We start from the raw sequence: 23,278 nt of genomic DNA on the forward strand, positions 1-23,278 counted from the left end.
ACCCTCGATCGGCTGATCAAGGACCGCATACATTGCACAAGTAGCACACTGGATGGCATTGCCAGGCATGGAGCTCATCCTAATGGGGATCTACAATTAAATTATGGAAGTAGCGAAGATAGACTTGCTCACACTCCACTCACATGCTGTCGCCTATGCGCAACCACTCACACGCTGCCGCCTATGCGCAACCGCTCACACGCTGCCGCCTATGCGCAACCGCTCACACGCTGCCGCGAATGCGCAACCGCTCGCACGCTGCCGCCTATGCGCAACCGCTCACACGCTGCCGCTGATGTGCAACCGCTCACACGCTTCCGCTTATGCGCAACCACTCACACGCTTCCGCCTATGCGCAACCGCTCACACGCTGCCGTCTATGCGCAACCACTCACATACTTCCGATATGCGCAACCGTTCACAAGCTTCCGCCTATGCGCAACCGCTCACAAGCTTCCGCCTATGCGCAACCGCTCACACGCTTCCGCCTATGCGCAACTGCTCACACGCTTCCGCCTATGCACAACCGCTCACACGCTTCCGCCTATGCGCAAACACTCACAAACTTCTGCCTATGCGCAACCGCTCACACGCTTCCGCCTATGCGCAACCGCTCACACGCTTCCGCCTATGCGCAACCGCTCACACGAATCCGCCTATGCGCAACCGCTCACACGCTTCCGCCTATGCGCAACCGCTCAGAAGCTTCCGCCTATGCGCAACCGCTCACATGCTTCTGCCTATGCGCAACCGTTCACAAGCTTCCGTCTATGCGCAACCGCTCACACGCTTCTGCCTATGCGCAACCGTTCACAAGCTTCCGTCTATGCGCAACCGCTCACACACTTTTTTTTTTAGTTTTTTTAACTCTCACTCAATCCCCTAATCCTGCTGCACTTACACCTTGCACACAGACACTTATACACTCACACTCCAATAACTTTAAGGCCTCATGTCCACGGGCAAAAGAAGAATTAAAATCCGCAGCGGATTTTAACTCTTCTCGGGCCCGCGGATCCGCATCCCATAGGGATGCATTGACCACCCGCGGGTAGATAAATACCCGCAGATGGTCAATAAAAGTGATTTTAAAAGAAATGGAGCATGAAAAAATCTGGACCATGCTCCATTTTCGTGCGGGTCTCCCGCGGGGACGGCTCCCGCAGGCTTCTATTGAAGCGGGAGACCAAAATCGGAATTTACTCACCTGCTCCGGATCTTCCCTTCGCCGCGGCTTCATCTTCTCTCCGTCGCGGCCGGATTTTTTTCCTTCGGGCCGGCGCATTCCAAAATCGGAATTTACTCACCTGCTCCGAATCTTCCCTTCACCGCGGCTTCATCTTCTCTCCGTCGCGGCCGGATCTTTTTCCTTCGGGCCGGCGCATTCCAAAATCGGAATTTACTCACCTGCTCCGGATCTTCCCTTCACCGCGGCATCATATTCTCTCCGTCGCGGCCGGATCTTTTTCCTTCGGGCCGGCGCATGCACGGGGCACGCAACCGACGTGCCCTGCGCATCCGCCGGGCCGAAGAAAGAAGATCCGGCCGCGACGGAGAGAAGATGAAGCCGCAGCGAAGGGAAGATCCGGAGCGGGCGAGAGGTGAGTTAATTCTTATTTTTATGCCTCATGTCCGCGGGGCAGGAGGAACCCGCTACAGATTCTACATGGAGAATCCGTAGCAGGCCTGATTTTCCCTGTGGACATGAGGCCTAATACGCACTCCCTTAGTCACACACACCTAGACCCACAGGCACACACACACTAAGACACACAGATTATACTTATCAGCTCTGTCGGCAGCTCCTGCAGTCTCACCGGCAGGACCTCGCTCCCGACGGACGTGCTCTCTGTCCTTCTGCAACTCCAGGACCCGCTCACCCGCTCCACTTCTGCCCGCTAATCGGCCGCTTCCTTGGACTCCTGGCGGCGCCAGCGTCGGCTCCTGCGCCGCTTCGGTGTCCCCTGCTCCCGGCCTGCTCACCCGTTCCTGCGCAGTAGGGAAGACATGATTTGTGTCTCCTCTGCATTTCCATATGCACAGGTATCAGTAATTACCACATAAATCACCACTAGTCCTCAAGCACGTTGACATTTCCATCTTGTATGGGTTCATTATAAGGAGCTTTTCATGCTGGTTCACATGGAGGAAGGTAGAAGATTCTTTTCAAGTATTCATATGGAACTCATAATAGGTTGGTTTGGCTCAAGCATCACTAAGACTGAACGAGCCAGAACCGGCGGGATGGACATTCAGGGGGTCAAACTGTAAAGTGGTCACTACATCCTCCAATATGAGAAGGAGGTGGTTAATGGATGCAGCTAGCCATGTTGTACATCTCAGAGTCTGTTGGTAATAACTTCTCCATTAGGTCACAGCTATCATCAGAGAGTTGTCTAGGTTGTCTGAATTAATATGGAGTCCCTTTCTTGTCTCATTGCAAGCTAAGCCCTCTGGCACACAAGTGTTTTTTTTTAGTCTGTGCGCTGAAAAAAAAACGGACTATACTCGGACATCACACAGCCCCCTATTAGTCAATGTGGTAAGATACATATTACATGGACGCAAGGATTGCAGGAAGAAACTCATGGCAAGAACTATTCTGATGCAATGTGTGGACGAGACTCATGCAAGCCAGTGGGGCTAGAAAAAAACAGATAGCACTGAGATGTCATCTGTGGACTGTCTCTGTGCTGTCCGTTGTTCTTAAGATATGCAGAAAAAAAGAGAGAGATGAGTACGTGAAGGACAGGCAGCTTACGGAAGTAAGAAACCAGACACATGGACAGCATATGGCTTCCACACATAACAGGACGCGGATGGGTAAATGTCCGTTTTTTTCAAAGATGCAACAAGGACAAGTTTTTTTCCCGCTAGTATATAGCTAGCATAAAGCTGCTCTCCCATCCATCCCCCATACTTAACATTGCAGCTTTGCCTGATCTGATTGGCTACTGTGTATGAGCATAAACCCATCCGGAAGTGTGGAATACAGATGGTCAACTTGGCCAATTAGGCACCAAGGCTGGATGCAACTACAACAAATGCACGCCTTATAGTTAGGACCCTGTTCGTGTTACCTGAGAAGGGCCGTAGGCTCCTCTTTTACAAAAACAGCAGTGCCCTAAATAGGCCGTTGTAAAATTTTGGATAATTGCTCCATATTGTAGTAATATCCATATAGTGTGATGTAACTTAAAGGGGTTGCTTGAAATTAGAAAAAAGGTCTGCTTTTTTTTTTCTCCTAAAACAGCTCCAATCAGCCCGTAGGCCGAGTCTGGTATTGCAGCTCAGTGATATTTACTAAGGCCTTATTCACACGGGCTACAAAATCGCATGACTTTGTAGCGCTACAAAACTGCATGTATGTGTAACCCATGGCTTCCAATGAGTTCTTTCAGGCTACAAAACATCTTTCATGTGAAAGAACACATTGGAAACCATGGGCTTCAATTTTGGTTCCATCAGACCTGAGAATCTTGTTTCTCGCAGTTTGAGAGGCCTTAAGGTGTTTTTGGTAAACTGTAGGCATTTACCAAACTTTCATGTTTCTTTTACTGAGGAGGCTTCTTTCTGGCCACTCTGCCATAAAGCCCAGATTGGTGGAGGCAGCAGTGATGGCTGATCTTCTGGAAGTTTCTCCCATCTGCACACAGGATTTTTGGAGCTCAGCCAGAGTGACCATTGGGTTCTTGGTCACCTCTCTTACCGAGGCTCTTCTCCCCGATTACTTTTTGGTTGGTCGGCAGCTCTAGGAAGAGTCCTAGCTGTCCAAGCCTCTTCTATTTAGGAATTATGGAGGCCGCTGGGCTCAGAAATGTTTTGTAGCCTTCTCCAGATCTGTGCCTCTACACAATCCTGTCTCTGAGCTTTACAGGCAGTTCTTTCCTCCTCCTGGTTTGGTTTTGGTTCTGATCTGCACTGTGAGCTGTGAGACCTAATATAGACAGAGGTGTGTCTTAAAATGTCCAATCAACGGAATTTACCTCAGGGGACTCCAATCAAGGTGTAGAAACACCTCAAAGAGGATCAAGAGAAATGGGAGCCCCCGGAGCTAAATTTTAAGTCATACCAAAGTGTGTGAATACTTATGTCTATGCAAAAACTTAGTTTAGCATTTTTTTTTAAACATTCTGCTTTCACTTTGTCATTATGGGGTACCAAGTGCAGAATGATGGAGAAAACTGGATCTTTTTAATTTGCGCAAGACCACAACATACCGAAATATAAAAAAGTGAAAGTGTCTGAAGACTTTCCGGACCCCCTGTATGATATGTAAAGGCAAGTATTGACAAAGTGGCTTAACTCTTTCCGTATTCTTCTCTTCAAGATCATTGTCATAAAATCTGAATGCTTAAATTCTTTTTGTATGGTTGTAATTTGGTGCACAACTGTGGGATCCGTCTCAATGAATGAATCAGCGTCAGGTTGTTAATAGCAGTTTCACATGGGGTGATAATGAATTTGCATGAAGTAAATCAGCGCTGTGAACCGGCGGCACTTCCAAACTGTATACAGCGCCAAAAAAAAAGAGACAAAAAATGGGAATGTAAATAGTAAATGAATTGTAAGATTTTCGCAGCAGTCATGAATAAACACTCGTTAACGTGGGAGGGTAATGTAACAGGCAGGAGCAAACCGTCTCAGCAAACATCACTTTCTAGTGTGAAAGCAGTGAAGAACAGTGACACATTCAATCTCCGACAGGCCTTCAAAAATTCTCTTAAAGGGAACCTGTCAGCAAGTTCCTGCGACCCTAATCATGGGCAGAACAAAGGGCATATTTGTGCATGGAATATGCAGAGAATAGAACCCATTGATATCAATGGGTTCGTACCCTTTTTTCGTATGCGCAAACAAATAGCACCTGCTCTATTTTTGGACCCACTGGTGCACCAAGGGCGCCCATAGAAGTCAACGCGAGGTGCGCAAATGTGCAATTCCATGAAAAAGAAAACACATCTTGACCTCATTAGGCCAAATAGCCATTTAAAGCAGGGCATGGCAGTGTCCCGAGCACAAAAAGCCATGGCTTTTAATAAACCGCTCTTTTCTCACTGTGGAGACGTTAAAAACACTTACTGTCGCCCTCATCCACTCCCGGCTCGATTACTGCAACTCGTTGCTGATCGGCCTCCCCTGCACCAGACTCTACCCTCTCCAATCCATCCTGAATGCGGCAGCCAGGCTCATCTTCCTGTCTAGCCGCTACTGGGACGCCTCTGCCCTGTACCAGTCACTCCACTGGCTTCCTGTTAAATATAGAATTCAATTCAAACTCGCTACCTTCATCCACAAAACCCTCCACAGCGCAGCGCCACCCTATATCGCCTCCCTCATCTCAATTCATCAACCAGCCCGGGCTCTCCGCTCTGCTAATGAAACCAGACTGAGCGCCCCTTTAATTCGAACTTCTCATTCCCGCCTCCAAGACTTCTCCAGAGCAGCACCAGTCCTCTGGAACGCACTACCAAAGGCTACCCGAGCAATCCAGGACTCGCAGAACTTCAGGTGTGCTCTAAAAATGCACCTCTTCAGGGAGGCATACCGTATTCCCTAAACAAACCCCTCTGTACTCCGCCTGATAACATGCTCCCTGACAAACTGACTGCAATCCCTGCTAGCCATCATAAACCGCCCCTGCAGTCATACCGATTCTGCCGTCACACGGCTAAATGTCTGACCATTGTCTATGTGTATAACATCGCTCACTCTTCCACTTCGCCATACCGTGCACATCTCCAGCCCCTTTACCCTCTGTATCACCCCATTACTTGTAGTATGTAAGCTCGTTGGAGCAGGACCCTCACCCCTATTGTTTCCATCAACTGATTACTATGTAACCGTGGTTCTGTAATGTTTGTATTTTTTGTCTTTCTGTATTTCCCCTGTCTATGTAAGCGCTGCGGAATATGTTGGCGCTATACAAATAAAGTTTATTATTATTATTAAACGCACACCCCTGATAACAGGGTATCTCAATGCCGCCAACCGATCATCATGCAGCAATATGCTCTTAATATCATACATCTCTGACTATTTTTAAGCTGCACACTCTTCACTGCAGATGTGTTTTATGGGTTTTAGACTATGGGCTAATCCTATTTAAAACTTTTTGTAGCTTTGACAAGCAATATTTCTTTGGTTACTTTGATTCGAGCTTTAACTATGATGTGGTTGGCACTGAGTTCCAGCTCTCCTATCATGAAAATACATGGACGGCATTCATCAGTGCTATGAATAGAAGCCATTACTGCCAGTCTGATCTCTTTTTTTGTGGCTTTTGCTAAAATCCTGTTGCAGATTTGAAGCATGCATTCTCCATTGCAGTCCATGGGAAGAGCTGCATTATTAGGAACTTCTTTTTCAAGAGAAAAAACATTTCAGATACCTTTATAAAGCATATATGCACTTTCAGGTGATATCAGAATAAGCTGACATGTGCATACACAAGGAAAAATGCGATTCCTGGCAATTATAAGACTTGTGTCCTGTGTTTTTTACCAGACTACATATCTAATTCTCAGTCTTCTTTGAGCTGGAGGGAGAAGTCCAGCTGCTATGATGTCTCCTATACACTGCTCATGTAAAATAGTAGATTCTGCTACCTAACTTTCTGTAGCGCACACATAAATAATTTTAGCATGCAGGACACCAGAGCAATACTAAGCAGTGGAGATGGGATTTCAATAGCTGTAAATCACTCATCATTAGTTCTTACCCATTCTTCTTTTCATAGATGTCTATGGGCAGTATGAGTCATCACACTCCTCAACTTCCTTTTATCTGTTTTGGCATCTCTGTTACTACAAAGTACAATTTTTTAAACTGAAGATCTAGTAAACATTTTTAAACAGTAAAACACCATTTTTGGTACCCCCATACCTATAACAATGTACAAAACTGTTATTTCTGGCAACTAAAAAGTTTGTACCAAAGTCAACTTTTATCACCTATCCACAGAATAGGTGATAAAAGTCTGATTAGTGGGGATCACACTGCTGAGACCCTCCACCGATCCTGAGAATGGGAGTGTCATGTCTCCTCATCCTCCTCACTGCAGGCTTACTGCACCTCCACAGTGAAGAGGAGATTGAATTAAGTGGTGGTCCCGCATAGAAGATGTTGCTCTGTTTATCGTCAATGGGGCTGATGGAGATAGCCAAGTACAAGTGTTCAGGTATCTCCGGCATTCCCTTTGAAAATTAATGGAGCAGCACACATGTATAACCACCACTCCATTCAATCTCCTCCCGCAGTGAGGAGTAAAGAGGGATACGGGTCCCTCATTCTCTGGATAGGTGGAAGTCTCAGCAGTGAGACCCTCACTTATTGGCTTGTACTGTAAATACTGCAGAATTCCTGCAGCAAAATCTGCTGCGGAAATTCTGCAGCATTTGTGTTACGTGTGAAGCCGCCTTTGTACTGTATATTCAACGCAATAATAAGACAGTTTGTAGGAGGCTCCATCTCTTGGTACCTGCATGCAGTCAGTATTTTATCTTTTAATGTCTATGTATGAGGGGTTAAGAGAAGTTGGGGGGCCCCAAGATAAACTTTTACACCTGGGCCCATGAGCCTTTAGCTACGCCCCTGTGTGTGCAGGTAGGGTAGAGAAACAAAAAATAGGCACACAGCACTCAAGAGCAATCCTCCAAAGAAAACTGATTAGTATTGAGAAGACTAAACGGTAGATTACGTGCTTCACCAGGAAGATACATAGGCCTATAGATGGAGATTGGCTTGGTCCTTAAAGGGGTTCTCCACTTTGGGCAAAGTGCCTAGACTACAGTGAGAGGATCACAGAGCATCCCTCTGCTGGCCCCACACCAATCAGCTGTCATCTGTGGGGAAAATCTAGCAGTAAGTGTTCAAATTCTCTACAGCACCTCCACAGGCGAAATGAAGCATTACACAGTGTCCATTCACATAAATGGGTTGTTTGTGTGATGCAGGACAAGACACATCTTCCAGACCAAGAGATGTTCTTTGTATCTGTTCGGCTGAACAGGATTCCCCCTCTATTATCTCAGAATTCCTGAATCTGGTGTATAAAAATAGATTTTCTACACCAAAATAACCCCTTTAAGGGATCTTTCACATTGGACGAAATAGGACGCATGATGCAGCGAAATCTGCAGCTGCAGGTCTAACTGTGGATTTTCATGCGAAATTACATGCAGGTTTTAAGCCATTTTCAATTCTGCAGGCAGCCAATGGATTTTGAGCAGAATTTACTCACGTGGTCTATTCCGTCCCAAGTGAAAGGTTCCTAAGGGATTCAGCTCTTGCTGCAAGTGCAAATCCCTAATTTACAAGTATATACTACAAGCGAACCTACACTATAAATAACAGGAGGACTGACTATTATGTTTATTAGATGGCTATAAAATGTATTATACTTTACTCAGCGCTATTTGAAATTTTGGGAATTTTGGCTATAAGATCATAACTGCTGTCAGTGCTGCATCCACTCACCCTTCTTGTTTAACCTACATTCGGAAGTGATCATGCAGGAAATGGACCTAGATGAATTGGAAATCAGGGTATGAATAGGTGCAGAAACATCAACAATCTCCGTTATGCGGAAGACACAACTCTGCTTGCAGAAACAGAAGCCGGTCGGAAGCAGCTGATATGGAAGATTAAATCTGAAAATGGGCCTCTACTTGAAGTTAAAGAAGACTGAAATTATGACCACCGCAAAAAATGGCCAAAATCAAATCAAAATAATCAACGAGGCCATAGAATGCGTGCAAAGCTTCATTTAATTGGTTCGAAAATTGACCAGGATGGAGAATCGATGCCAGAGATAAAATGTAGCATAGCATTGGGGCAAAGCGCGACTGGGGCGAAGCGTAATTCTAAACATGGCCAAAATTTGGAAAAGTAGAGATATCGGTATAGCAACTAAACGCAGGATAGTACAAACCACAGTATCCCCCATAGCCATGTATGGATGTGAAAGCTGGACTGTGAAAAAAGCTGATAGGAGGATTGATGCGTTTAAACTGTGGTGCTGGCGAAAGCTGCTGCGTATGCCCTGGATGGCAAGAGCAGCAAACAGGAAAGTCATGAATCGTATAAGACCCGATATATCACTGGTGGGTTAGATGACTGGACTAAGATTCACGGGGGACAAGATGACCCAGCTCAGACGGCTGATGGCTGATACTGTCAAAGCTGATACAGGCATGGATATCACCCAACTGAGAGAAGCAGTGCAAAACCAAAAGGTTAGCACTGGCATATCATGGGTAGACTGGTCCTAGGCCAAGCAGAAAGGAATCACTCAGCTTTATCCATCCTCTCCACATACAGGCCGATCACTGAAGTGTGGGTGTCAAGACTTCTCTTATTTGCAAACTCAGACTACAAACTCTAGCAAGACTAATCTAGCATATACTGCCTAGCATAGCAACCTTGCAAACACATATATAAGACATAGTCACATATCACACAACATGATACATTTTCCAGACATAACCCAGACATTAACCCATTCAGTGCTGCAGAGGTGCAATACACATAACTCTGATGCATTCCACAATCAAGAAACTGACAGGACAATGGCACGAAAGAGACATATAACATTATGGAGGGGCCCCACTAACTCTGGGCCACTACACAATGACAGTTTACTACTGGGGACACTATTGCGATTGGGGCTGCTAATGAGGACACTACTACTGCTGGGGGCACTATTACTATTAAGACAGACAACAGGGGCACTATTACTATTGGGGTCACTAACTGGGACACTTACTACTGGGAATGTTTGCAGCAGTAAGGCTTGTGGGTGCTGTGGGCCAGCCAATTAGACGTTGGAGTGCGAACGTTGCCTCCACCCATTCTTGTGCTCAGCCAATCCCAAGTTGTGGGCATGCAGTTTGTCTCCACCCATTCTGCTAGTGGAAACAAGATGCACCAGTACTCTATGCTATTTACCCTTTCAGGGGGGTTTTGGTTCCATCAAATCTTTACTATTTCCTGATTTATGTGGAAATATAGAAGTTGATGAGTTCTGTAATTGGAGGCCAGAACGCTGTAGGAAGACTCAAAGCCACACTTCCTGCACTCACCGGTTCCACAACTCATGGTTGCTCTATATATTGCTTAAGGACCCGGCAGAAGTTTCTTATAGTATTTAAGACTTGAGGTGCCAGACAGTATTGTAGGGTTTTTAGGACATGACCATCAAAATCTGATATCTGCACAGTCCGCTGGCTGATTTGGAGAAGGCTATCTCCATTCTCTTTGTACAAGATCTGCGCTGAAGCCTAATGTGCTAGCCGAGACATCTCATTCTCAATTACATCAATCAATGGTGCTTTTCATGGAAGAGAAGAAATGATTGGGTGGTTGAGTGGCCAATCACAGTGCTGCATGTATTGTATGCAGCAGCCCATTGACTGTGCAGGAGCCAATTAACATTTTCTATTGGTAAGAAGGCTGCTCAGATGTCAATGAAAGTTAAATGTCCCATTGCAGATACATTGCTTTCAAGATGAGAGTATATCAGGGGCATAACTAAAGGCTCAGGGGCCCAGGTGCAAAAGTTTAGCTCGGCCCCCCCTCATACCCCCCCCACACACACACACACACCTGTACCAGTGCCCATTCAATTGAAGACAAAGGGCGATATCGCAGATTTTTTTAATTGCAATTTGACTTGAGTGAAAACATTGCAAATGAGAATGAAACATACATACATTTTCACTCACTATTGCGTTGCCCGATTTTATCGCATGTATGAAGATGACTTTAGACTAATTTCACACGGGTGAGTGCGATATCGGGCCATGAATTACAGCCCAATATTGTGCTCACCAATATGTGAATTTGCAGTGGATAAGAGGCATTTTTGTATCAAAAACGTCTCGCATTACTTCGAGGAAGTAGTTTCAATGGGGAAACTTCACATTGTACTGCATGCACCAAGCATGTGGTACAATGCTGCCGCTGGCCCCATTGAAATCAATGGGAGATGCGATGCCAGGTCACACCAACGATAGGGCTGCAGAGACCTTATATCTCCTGCATATAATTAGATATGTATATCTGGTATAAGTTAGACATCTCCTGTATATTTTCCAGCAGGATAATTCTCAGCCGCACACACAAGGGGGTCACAGGAGCCCCCACAACAATGTCACACTTCCATGCCCTTTCACTAGATTAATATATGGGACCATCTAGGACACCAGCTTCGACAGCCAATGAGTTTGGATGATCTAGAAGCTCCGTAACAGCAAATGTGGAACTATATGTGTCAGGATACCATACGGAGCCTGTCTGCCTTCATGCCCAATTGTATCACATCTTGTAACCAAGCTAGAGGTGATACAACAAGTACTAGAGCCTCCATGCCCACCCATATCATGTCTTGCATCCAAGCTAGAGGCAGTACAACAGGGTACTAGAGCCTCCATGCCGGCCCGTATCACATCTTGTATCCAAGATAGAGGTGTACAACAGGCACTAGAGCCTCCATGCCCGCCTGTATTACGTCTTTTATCCAAGCTAGAGGTGTACAACATGGTACTAGAGCCTCCATTCCGGCCCATACCACATCTTGTATCCAAGCTAAAGGTGGTACAACAGGGTACTAGAGCCTCCATGCCTGCCTCTATCACATCTTACATCCAAGCTAGAGGCGGTGCAACAGAGTACTACAGTGCAGCATCCCGTAGGGTGACCCCGGACACATGGCATACGCTGAGGAGCTGGGAGGGCAAGATGCTGGCTTGTCACTGCGGCACTTGCTACGCTCCCTCCTGGAGGGATGTACGCGGCCAAGGTCAGGGCAGCACTGGGCCTCTTCTGGACACCCCTAGGAAAGGGATGCCCAATAGAAGGTAGAACAGGGAAAGAGTTTGTCATGAGTGACGCCACCGTTCCGGTACACACCAGAATGAACTCTGGCAGAGAATAACCACACTGTCTTCGGCGCCATCTGTTTTATGTACAGTTTGTAAATATGTCCCAGCCTGACCGCGGGTCTCCAGAGCTGAACTCAGAGCATCATAAGCATGACTGGTGCAGAAGACAGTGCTGTTAGCCCTATAGATATACACATATACAGGCACATATACAGTGTAGGTATTAGTGTACCTTGATGGCACCGGAAGCAAGGGGTTTAACAGGAGGAACGCCCCTGTCGCACCCCCAGCTGCCGATAGGGTCAACGTACTAAGGTCCTAGCAGCACAGTATGGAATGATGTGTGCGTGCAGGGCAAGCACAAATCAATGCACAGTGTGCAGCTTGCTGTGTGTGCTGCGTGGCTGCCGTATTTTCAGCGATGCTTATCCACCCTTGTTGCGGTAGACGGCTCACTGCCGTCTGTCCCCTGACTCCTCCGTACAGGCCACTGGCTGCGTGCTCCGTGCTGTGAGCCGAGGGACTTTTCTGTCTTGCAGTGGGCATCTGCCGTCTGTTAGTTGCCGGCCACTGCATCGCTGCCAGCATGGAATCCTGTGGCCGCGGCTCACTGCCGTCCAACCCCACACTGCTACGTACGGGCCGCCGGCTGCGTGCTCCGTACATGGGGCCGACGGACTGTAGTGTCTTGCGCCGGCCGCCTGTCTGATGGTTGCCGCCTGCTGCACCGGTGGCACTTTGCAATACTTCTGTCCACTCGATTATGGGTGAGGGCAGACGCCTATGTACGGGGGGCCAGTGACTCTACTCTATTGCTTCGGGGGGCTGTCTTGTGCCTGACGGAAGGTCCCCCGAAGACAACTAAGTATACGGCAGCAGACTCTGTGGTGGGTAAGGGCGGCCGCCTCTCTGACCCATCATAAGGACATAGGCCGCCTCTCTGATGTGCTACCCTTTCACTCGGGCGCCCAGGGAAAAAAATTGCACCACGGCCTGCTATAGCTTTCAGTGACCTTGCAGGACCTGACAAGTTTGTTCCAAAGCAGCCAATCACATTTAGGGGGCGTAAACCCCCTGCCAATCTTGATTCCACCAGGAATTACTGGTGGCGTCAAGATGCATTAATACCTACAGTGTATACACAGAACACTGTACACATACAGTATATATACGCACACATACAGGGACATATACAGTGTATACACACACAGAACACAGTACACCTATAGTATATATACACACTTTTACAGGCATATATACAATGTATACACAGAACACTGTACACATACAATATATATACACACATATATAGTGTATACAAAGAACACAGTTTACCACATAGAGTATATACACATAGACAGGCTTATACATGCACACACAGGAATACTGTCCCATACATGTACCTCCCTGGTGCTTCATCCATCCACTGCCTTTACCAAGGAGGAGGGATGATCAGTGCCGGTGGCAAGTCTTCATATGTTCAAACTGAAACCCGCTGCTGGCCCCGCCCCTAGCCCCGCTTTCTCTCCTCCTCCTGGCAACTGTTTGCCGCTTTCACTAATGAAGCTCTGCTCCCTGCTAAGCAGCACAGGTTTTTCTTGTTGCCGCCGCTGCCTCATTGGAACCGCTCCCCTGAGCCACCAATGCACGCCGACACTCGCAGACACCGACTCGCGCATTGACCTGCTGCGCAGCCTATTCAGTGTGGTGAGGGGGACCTGTGGACCCCCACAGTTTAGGGGCCGGGTCGCAATCGCGACCCCTGCTACCCCTATAAATACGCCAATGGTATATATATATGTATGCAGTGGCCCAGTACATGCTTTCCGGTCCCCCTCTATAATGTCATACATGTAATGTTTTGTCTTGATGCACTGTGCAAAATGTCTTGTCATTTTGTTAGGTGTATTGCACAGCTGCAGCAAGTGATGGGTTAAGTGTCTGCAATGCATGAAGACTGTCTATAAATGTATCAATTCTGTTCTGTCATGTGGTATGATAGAGGCTATAAATGTGAGTGCTTGAGAGCGGGAAAAGAAGTCCATCTTAAGTGCAATCTAGAGAGTGCATCTTCTAGAGCTGCTAGAAAGCAGAGGCACATGGGAGCACCTTCAGCCCTCATGTGTTGAAGATGGAAGAAGAAGAGAGGTTTCCCGTGTGTGAAAATCTACATGAATTGTAAGTGATCCCCAGAGGGAGAGAGTGAGAGCAAGAGCAGTTGTGAGCAAGTGCGCTTCAAGGCCCAGTACAGAGGTACTGAATTGTTTGGTTTACACACCCGCGCGTACTGAAGTCTGGGACAGCCTGGTGGAGGTACGCTACAGTCATTGTTCACACTCAAGTGTCTAGAAGTCTGAATCTCGCTGATTGGAGGTATGTGTCTTTATTTAGTCACGCACGGGTTGATCTGACGTCTGGGTTCCCGTGTGGAGATACAACTGTCAAGTTTATGGAATTTGCCTATACTGTGTCTGCTTCAAAGTGTGCCGTGTAGTGTTGAAGTTTTCCAGTAAAGTGATTTCCAGGCCCTGACCATTCCCAAGGACCTAAGGTACTCTGTCTGTGACTCATTTATTTTTCCCTGCCAATGGTCATACTGGGGGGTTCCGGAACAGTGGCGTCACCCGTGACAAAACCTTCTACTCCTGTTCTCCTGTTTATTGGGCATCGCCATGCTGCGGGTGTACAGAAGAGGTCCAGCGCTGCCCTTGGCTACATGTGTCCCTACGGGAGGGAGCCTGGTAAGTGCCACCGTGACAAGCCAGCATCTTACCCTTCCAGCTCCTCAGCATATGCCATGTGTCCGGGGTTACCCTACAGGACGCTCTATATATTTTGTGCAGATGTTTTAGGCAGCCGTGAAAAAATTGAATTTTTTTCAAAAATGGAAGGCTTCAATTTTTTTCTGCAACAGGACAGTAACCCCAAACATCCAACTAATGTAAATAAGAACTATCTTCAGCGTAAAGAAGAACAAGGAGTCCTGGAAGTGATGATCTCATCATCATCTAGTCTGTCTGGGATTACATGAAGAGATAGAAGGATTGGAGCGAGCCGACATCCACAAAAGATCTTTGCTTAGTTCTCCAAAATGTTTGGTACAACCTCCCTGCTGAGTCCTTTTAAAAACTGTGTGCAAGTGTGCCTAGAAGAACTGATGCTGTTGTGAAGACAAGAGGCGGTCACACCGAATATTATTTAGGTTTCTCTTTTGTTCAGTCACTTTGCAGTTTGTTAATTGACAAAATGAACGATTAACACTTTTATTTCTGAGAATTCTTTGAAGCAATTTTTCCACACCTGCTTAAAAGGTTTACACAGTGTGTGTGCATATATATATAATGTATAATATGATAGGAGTAAACACAGTGCTCACCCCTTCCCTAATAAACTCTGCTTTTATTTTGGCAGTAACCAGTGTAGAAAACCCTATTTATAAACAAAATGTATCATTTTTTTATGTTCCATCCACTCTATATTACCTGCAGTATCACTGATAGTCACTAGGTGGCTTCACAGATTTCGGACGCTATATAGATGCTGTGAAATTCTTCTGTACAGAAAAAAGACAAGTACTTTAGGAGTGATACCTTTTTATTAGCAAACCAGAAAAATGTTATATTTGCAAGTTTTTGGAGCACAGAAGCGTCTCACATCACACAGATTTTTCTGGCTATCACGCTATTTTTGCTGAGCATCAGATGCTGCTGTATGTAGCGAACATAGTAATATGAGTTCCTGTCTCCTGTAGGGCACACAAGCTAATTTTTTTCATCTAGTATGTCTAGATGCTAAAGAATACATGGGCTTAATGCCCAATCAGGTAGTCTTACACCAGCCTCACACAACCGCATGCTCACTGTGTATTACCCACGCAGTTTTTGCATGCGTAATATGCAGTAGCAAAATCGCATAGACTTTAATTACACCAATCACATGAGCCACATGAAATACGGTGCAAAATAAATCACTATCTTAGTGCATAATAAAAGTGCATACATGCCAAGATAGTGTATGGGGATTGGCGGCACGCAGCAAGTATACATGTCATTGCGTACTTGCTGCGTGCTAAAGTGCGGCATGCCAAAAAACTCGTTCGTGTAAGCCCAGCTCTTCACGCTTGGGCTGTGTTAGGTAATTCAATGTTCCGTCAATATGCTGTGAGGCTCCAAATCAAAGGCTGTTATGGCGGCCGCCATGAGAAAGCTATGAAACACAGAGATCAGGCCTGTGTCTAGAAGCAATCTGAGTTTATTGTGTACATTGACTTATTCTTATACAAAAAATAGTAGGCGTATCAGAGGTTGAACTGCTTTACAGAGGTCGACCTGTTTTTCTGGTAAGTGATTGTGTCTTCTCTATAAACAATGCTTTATTTATTTGTATGTAGACATCTTGTCTGGTACCCTGATTATCATCACACTCTATATATTAATCACATGCCCTACCTAGACAGCAGACAATGATCAAAGCATTCCTCACAACCTTTGTAAACTAAAGATAAACAAGATCTTGGAGACATGATGGACATTTACGATTACACCTCTACTTAATGTAATTAAGTACTAACCTAAATGTACAAGCATTTAGCAGAGCTTTTCATAGGACACAGAATAGAGTGTACAATTTAGGCCTACAGCCTCCGGAAACGTATATCAAAGATACATATATATATAAATTAAGATGTTCATAACCCTCACAGCCCCCCATTTTGAAACAGTCCATCTTGAAAAGAGCCTTTGTAGTGGTACTATCAAGGGTGCTAAGCCACCCCTGCCGGTCTTTCTATCCTCTTCGCCGGATCCCCACTGTTGTTGCTCTTTTACGTATGACTGTTTTAACGATATCGTAGAGGGAGCGATTCCAGATAATTTGCTTGTCTCCGTATCCCACAGAATGTCCATAAATTGCAAACACTCAAAAGAATGAACAAAAGAAACAGTATTAGTAAAGGGTGAAACATAAAATCCATCATCTTTCCTGCTGTAGGTGACCATCCAGTAAAAATATCATACCAGTTATATTCTGTGTCTATCTGGATCTTATTACCTATGCTGACCAACTTATCTCCTACCCATATAGTTTGTTTTTCTAATTCCATAAGGGAGAGGTTAGTAACATCCAAATGCTTTTGAAGGTGTTCAGTGTCTTTCATTAGTCTTGCAATTCTACCCAAGGATATAGTCAGATTTGACATCGGGATAGCATCTGGGTGCCAGTAATACTTTATTGCAGCTTCCGCATCTGGCAAAAAGGTGTAAGTTTCTGTAAACCAATGTATCACCGATATGTTCTGTAGACATCCAGACAATGGAGTGGTGAGATTATACATACTGGTGGTTTTAGTTCGGTTGGCAACAAAGAATATATACATATTGGGGGCCAACTTCTATCAGCATATAGAAGAAGCAGGTAACACCGTCCAATCACATATGCTGATTGAAGGCTGCTGGAAACATGGCTCATATGCGGCTGTACTCCGTCCGCATGCTAGGCCATCCAGTGTTTCTTCACAGTTCTCTATACCATGGGTTTTATTTTCACTATAAATCATCATACCTGTGAACTTGGGCAACCAATATTGTAAAGCATATAGAGGCGGTCCGAACACCACAGGTAGTACTACAGACTTACACATCAGGCTTGTGTCCTTTACATCATAAAAAAAAAAGTCATTTCCCCAGTGCTATACTCATCAGAGCATTCTACACCATCAGCCCCGGGGCCGTATCCAAGATGCTACTGGAATTACATTATTGAGAATATTTCTCCACAATTTTTCATTATTTGTCATCACATCTGACTGCTTTGTCCCTCTCGTGAATCATATATACATATTGCAGGCTACATTGTGTATAGTTCATGAATTTACTCATATTTACAAACAAATCCTTTTAAACCGCAAAACCAGATTAAAAAGCGTTAATACATCCTTATCATATCCTAATGCAAGACATCGGGGGAGGAACAAGGAAGGCATGCATTGTGCCTGAACATTTATCAATCTAGAAACATCCTGTCCTACCCCAGCCATTTTATTCTTCATCACCTCTAAGTCTATAGAGTTCAGAACCCCTACACCTGTACCAATTCCCCCTAATAGGGTATCATACCATTTTCGTTTTCCTCTGGTGCAGGGTTTCATTGCCTGAAGAGAAATATTATAATGCAATATGGTTTTCTGGCTCTTTGTGGATGATAAGGGGTGTCAAATGCCTGGGAGTTACCCAGGGCAGACATGAAGTGTTGCATTATTTCACCTGTGAAATGTGTACCTCTATCTGACTCGATTACCTCTGGTACCCCGTATCTGCAGATTACCTTATTCATGAGCTTCTTTTCGGTTACCTGCTCATTTACTTTTGTAACAGGGTACGCCTCCAACCTGAAAAACATCAACAACAAGCACATATTCATACTTCCCAACACGTGGGAGCTGAATGTTGTCAATTTGCAATCCCTGAAATGGGTAGAGTGGTCCTGGCAAGTGCCTTTGTGGTCAATTTACTTCTACCCTGTTGCTTACGGCATAGCTCATGCAAAACTGGACAAATGATGTAGCAGCTACAAAGAACCCAGGGGGCAACCCTTTCTCTCTCAAGCGTAGGTAACATAGCTGCCTTCGATAGGTGAGTCTTTCCATGGATCAGCTGGGCCATCATGGGGTACAGGGATCGTGGTAGGCAAGTTACTGACTGTTTGCCATACGCCACCCTGTTCTACTGCTCTCATATTAGTCCATTTATCTTTTTCTTCTTTGCTGGCTTGTGACTGTAATGTCTTTAGTACATCAATGTTCAAATTTTTATCAAAGTCCAAATCATAGTCTCTGACTTGTGCGGTCAGTATCTTCTTTTCTTCTTTCTTCCACGGCTTGAGGGCCGCTGTCTGCGCTGAAGTCTGCTAGGGCGTTGCCTTTTGCTTCTGCACTGTTGGCTTTAGTATGAGCTTTCACCTTCAGGATTGCTACTTTGTCTGGTAGGAGTAGGGCTTTCATAAGGTTCTGTACTGCTACACCATTCTTAATGGGTTGTCTTACAGAAGTTTAAAAGTGTCTGGCCTTCCATATTGGGCCGTAACCATGATCTATGCCGAATACATACCAGGAGTCAGTGTAAATGGTTACCTTCTGTCACTCTACACGCCTCAGTGAGGGCCTTCAGTTCCGCTTCTTGTACCGAGACATGCGGAGGCATTCTGCTTTTAGAGATCTTGTTGTGTGAACATCTGGTGTGGAGTCGTCAATCACCCTGGTACCATCTATAAAATACAACTCAAAATATGTATTAACAAGGGGTTTCAATAACTCTTTAAAACTTAAACTTTCTTGTTGCATCAATGCTAGACAATCATGCTGATATTCTATTCCAAATAGATCACGTTCTTATTTGCAAAAAATTTTTTAAAAATAGCTGATCTGTAGTACATAGATCACCTATGCATCCCCCTCCCCCATTTGATCACCTATGCCTCCCCCTCCCCCATTTGAAACAGGATACTTGATTGGAAGAAGAGTAGCCGGGTTCACCATTGAAAAGAAATATTAAAGGGGGGGCATGAGCAAAGCACATTGCAACCTTATTTGACGAGCTAGAGACAGATGTTTAGGTTGTACTTGAGTAAGTATACTCTGGATGTCATGAGGGGTGAGAACCACTAGGGGGGGTAGTTCAGGACCAACTCAGAAGACTTGTCAACCCTTACTTCTACTGCTGCCACCGCACAGACACAGGAGGGGGCTCCTCGGGCTACCGGAGTAATACCCAAGTGACCGTGGACGTCCTCCATGTTTTTGCGTCAATACTGCTGTCGCATGAAAGGCCAGGGACGGCAGTATGAGACAAGTCCCAAAAAGGTGCGAAGCTTTGGCAGCAGAAGAAGATACAGAAATGGCTTGAACTGCAGCCCTGCGTCGTTCTGTGAGATGTCTGCCTTCTTGAGCTAGACAACAACCTTTTGTTTACAAAGCTGTAATTTTTCCTTTTTAAGCCTTGCAGCCATTTTCTGCTAAAAAAAAATTTTAGAAGAGAAATAAATGCAGATTGACATGTTTCAGATCCTCAGCACAAAGCTGGAAAGTCATTAACATATTGCAACAGCACAGTCCCCTCAGGCGGAGTCCAAGCCTGCAGGACAGTTACATAAATGCCCTTTTGTCTGAAAAAGGGCCGGAGATTCAGACTGTCTCCACTCTGGCTTATTATCTATGACCTTAGGGATTTCAATAGACCTTCTACAAAGGCCATACTAAGTACATGTTTGCCCATCTTTTCTATGCCCCTATACCCCAGATCTGACTAATGTTGTTGAAGGCGGGCATAGAATTGTTTTACACTTTCTTCCTTCTCTTTGTGTGATATTAGAAAGAGACAAGGAGGATTCTCTCAAATTTTTGTTTTTCTTTTTCCCAATGTTCCAGACAAATTAAAAATATTTTACCACTTCTCAATTCTCTATGTTTAATTTAATCCTAATCTGTGCCACAATAGTTTTTCACATAATTTTAGATTATCGTTCCCACTGCCTTCCCTGTTTTACATCTGCTCCTATTCCACCCTCCGCTCCCTGCATCTCTTTCTTGTCCTCATGCTTCCACTCACTAGCCTAGGATCTAGTGAGCATAGGCATAACCGGTTTGTGCCGAGGAGCTCCGCAAGCAGGGCAGCTCTCTCTCCAATCCGGGTTCTGTTGTCCACAATGCCAGCAGGTCCATCCCTCCAGTCCAATGTTTGACCTTGGAGTGGATGACTTGGCATAGGGTGGGGAGGAGACGGTTGGAATTGAGATAAAGGAGGGGGTGAAGATGGAAGAGGGAACTAACCCGACAATGAGAGAACATCTTTGAATTCTTTTCTCATTTCATTTTCAGCTACTGAACAGTATATATATATATATAATACAACATACTTCCTGTGTAGCCAAATATAACCAATTCTTAATTCAGATTTCTTTGCAAAGACAAGTAGGTCTTCTAAAGCCCAGTACTCCACCCTTTGAAATGTATCTTATCTTCTATAGAACACAGAAACTTCTCCAGACAAATAGCTGTATAACAGGTTCCACTGCCTGTGACCATCTTCTATTGTGCAAATAACCTGGGCTGACTATTCAAAATGAACTTAGAGTGTAATACACTTGCCCCCACCTTACAAAAACTGCAAATTCACACTCACTAAGGGGGGTTTTATTCATTCCTATACGGACTGATAATATGTGAAGTAGAAATTGGGATTGTATTTACTGTACACCAGACTTCCAATAATGAGCGAATTATGTATAGATAAGAAAAACTCTTAGTACCGCGGTTTTTACACAATTTGCTCAGAATAGGCTACCCAATGACAAACACAATACAACTTATGCCCATTTCTACCCACATACTGATATTCACCACACTGCGACCACTCAGCGGCCAATATATTATAGGGGGCTTTATTCCACCCTGGCATAATTAACAATTCATCGGACACTTCTTTGTTCTTAGCTACCGACATTTTCGTACTATTGCGGATTTTCTTAAAAGGCGACATTTTCACACTGTGCCAGATTATCACAAGAAATTCTTCAACTATCAGTTTATCAAAATTTTCCTTTAAAACAAACTAGTGTATTACTCTCTGCGTAATCCGGTTCACAGCGCCATTAATATATATTGCTGCAAGGAGCAAGACTTAGTTCAAATTACGCCTCAAAGAGAATAAGACACCACAAAAGGCCCATACTGTAGTTGATTGGGACCCCAACAAGTGGGATGGGGACCAACACTCATCCGCCAACCTCCCCAGCCATCCTTCACACCTTATCCTCTTTACCAGCAGTATGGACAATGGCTGGCGGTTTATGTACACCAAGAGGCTTATTATTTTTATTATTATTTTCTTTATACACTCTTCAAATAAAATACTGTTGTTAATTGAAAGTGAGATACACTTTAAATAGAACTTTTGTTATTAATTTGACTAAAGTACTTATCAGGTGTTTCAAGTACACAATTATCTCATATTAATATCTAAATTCAATAATATTCAAATTAACACAACTCAATATTTTTGAATTCCACATATTCCACGAATCTGTATATACATATATACACTGTGGTAATCCTGGGCTATTATCTCACACAACTAGTCTCAGGAATAAAATTAGATGCCCCTCCTTTGGTCACTCCATTTGTTCAAGTGAGAGACTTAACATGGAGTCTAAGAGTGACCTTCACTCTATACATTACCACAATATACATATATATACACCAACATCCACTTAAAATGGAGACACACTTCTCACCTAGGCTGGACTGTGTGTAGGGTGGAGCAAGACCTGTTCCTATTGTTCTTCCCTCCCATCTCCTTACATCACCTAGCTCCACCCCCTGTGGTCTGGCTCAGCATTTGGTCATTTTTGCTTCATTTCGTTTCTGGTTACCGGACAGTATACACCATATAACACAGTCTAACTCTCATACAGGTCCTTCCATTTATACACACACATAAAGACAAAAACATTTGCATGTCAGTTACTATTTTTTTTTTATTTTTTTTTTAAGTGTCAGTACTTCCTCACTTGTCTAAAAGTGTCGGTACTTCCCAACCCTGCTTATTTCCCCCCGTCTCAACTACTTCTCTTATACCTATAAGAGGCTCCCATCAGGGATTTTATCCCCTGAAAATTTTAGGCTTCCCTGGTACAATTTATACCATGCCTTCCTGAGATCGGCAAGAGGGTTTCATATTCTGTACTTCCTCACCCTGCATATTTTACCTTGTCTCTACTACTTCTCTTATGTTAATAAGAGGATCCCATCAGGGGTTTTATCCCCTGAAAATTTTAGGCTTCCCTGGTATAACTTATACCATGCCTTCCAGAGATTGGCAATAGGGTATCATCCTCACCCTGCATATTTTACCTTGTCTCTACTACTTCTCTTATGTTTATAAGAGGATCCCATCAGGGGTTTTATCCCCTGAAAATTTTAGGCTTCCCTGGTATAAGTTATACCATGCCTTCCAGAGATTGGCAATAGGGTATCATATTCTGTACACTGACCATGCAAAGTAACAAATAAAGACAATAACAGTTAAACACCCGCACAGCATATTCAGCCCACCATATGAATTCTTAAAAAGCTTGAAGATTTATAAGAGGCATGCACTTCTTACCCCTCGGACAGGAAAGGAGCAGCCAGGAAGCACGGATAGATTGTGGCAAGATAAAACCTTACCTTACTGCGCAGTTTTTGTCAATCCGTGGTTCCGAGTGGCTCCTTATCCCATCTGGGTCCGGGGGGGTTCGAGGTGTAGGTGGTCCTCTTGTTCCATCAAGCCCCGCGATCGGGCGCCAATTACTGTTAGGGAATTCAATGTTCCGTCAATATGCTGTGAGGCTCCAAATCAAAGGCT

This window comes from Eleutherodactylus coqui, chromosome 8 (assembly GCF_035609145.1).
Source record: "Eleutherodactylus coqui strain aEleCoq1 chromosome 8, aEleCoq1.hap1, whole genome shotgun sequence".
NCBI classification, from domain to species: Eukaryota; Metazoa; Chordata; class Amphibia; order Anura; family Eleutherodactylidae; genus Eleutherodactylus; species Eleutherodactylus coqui.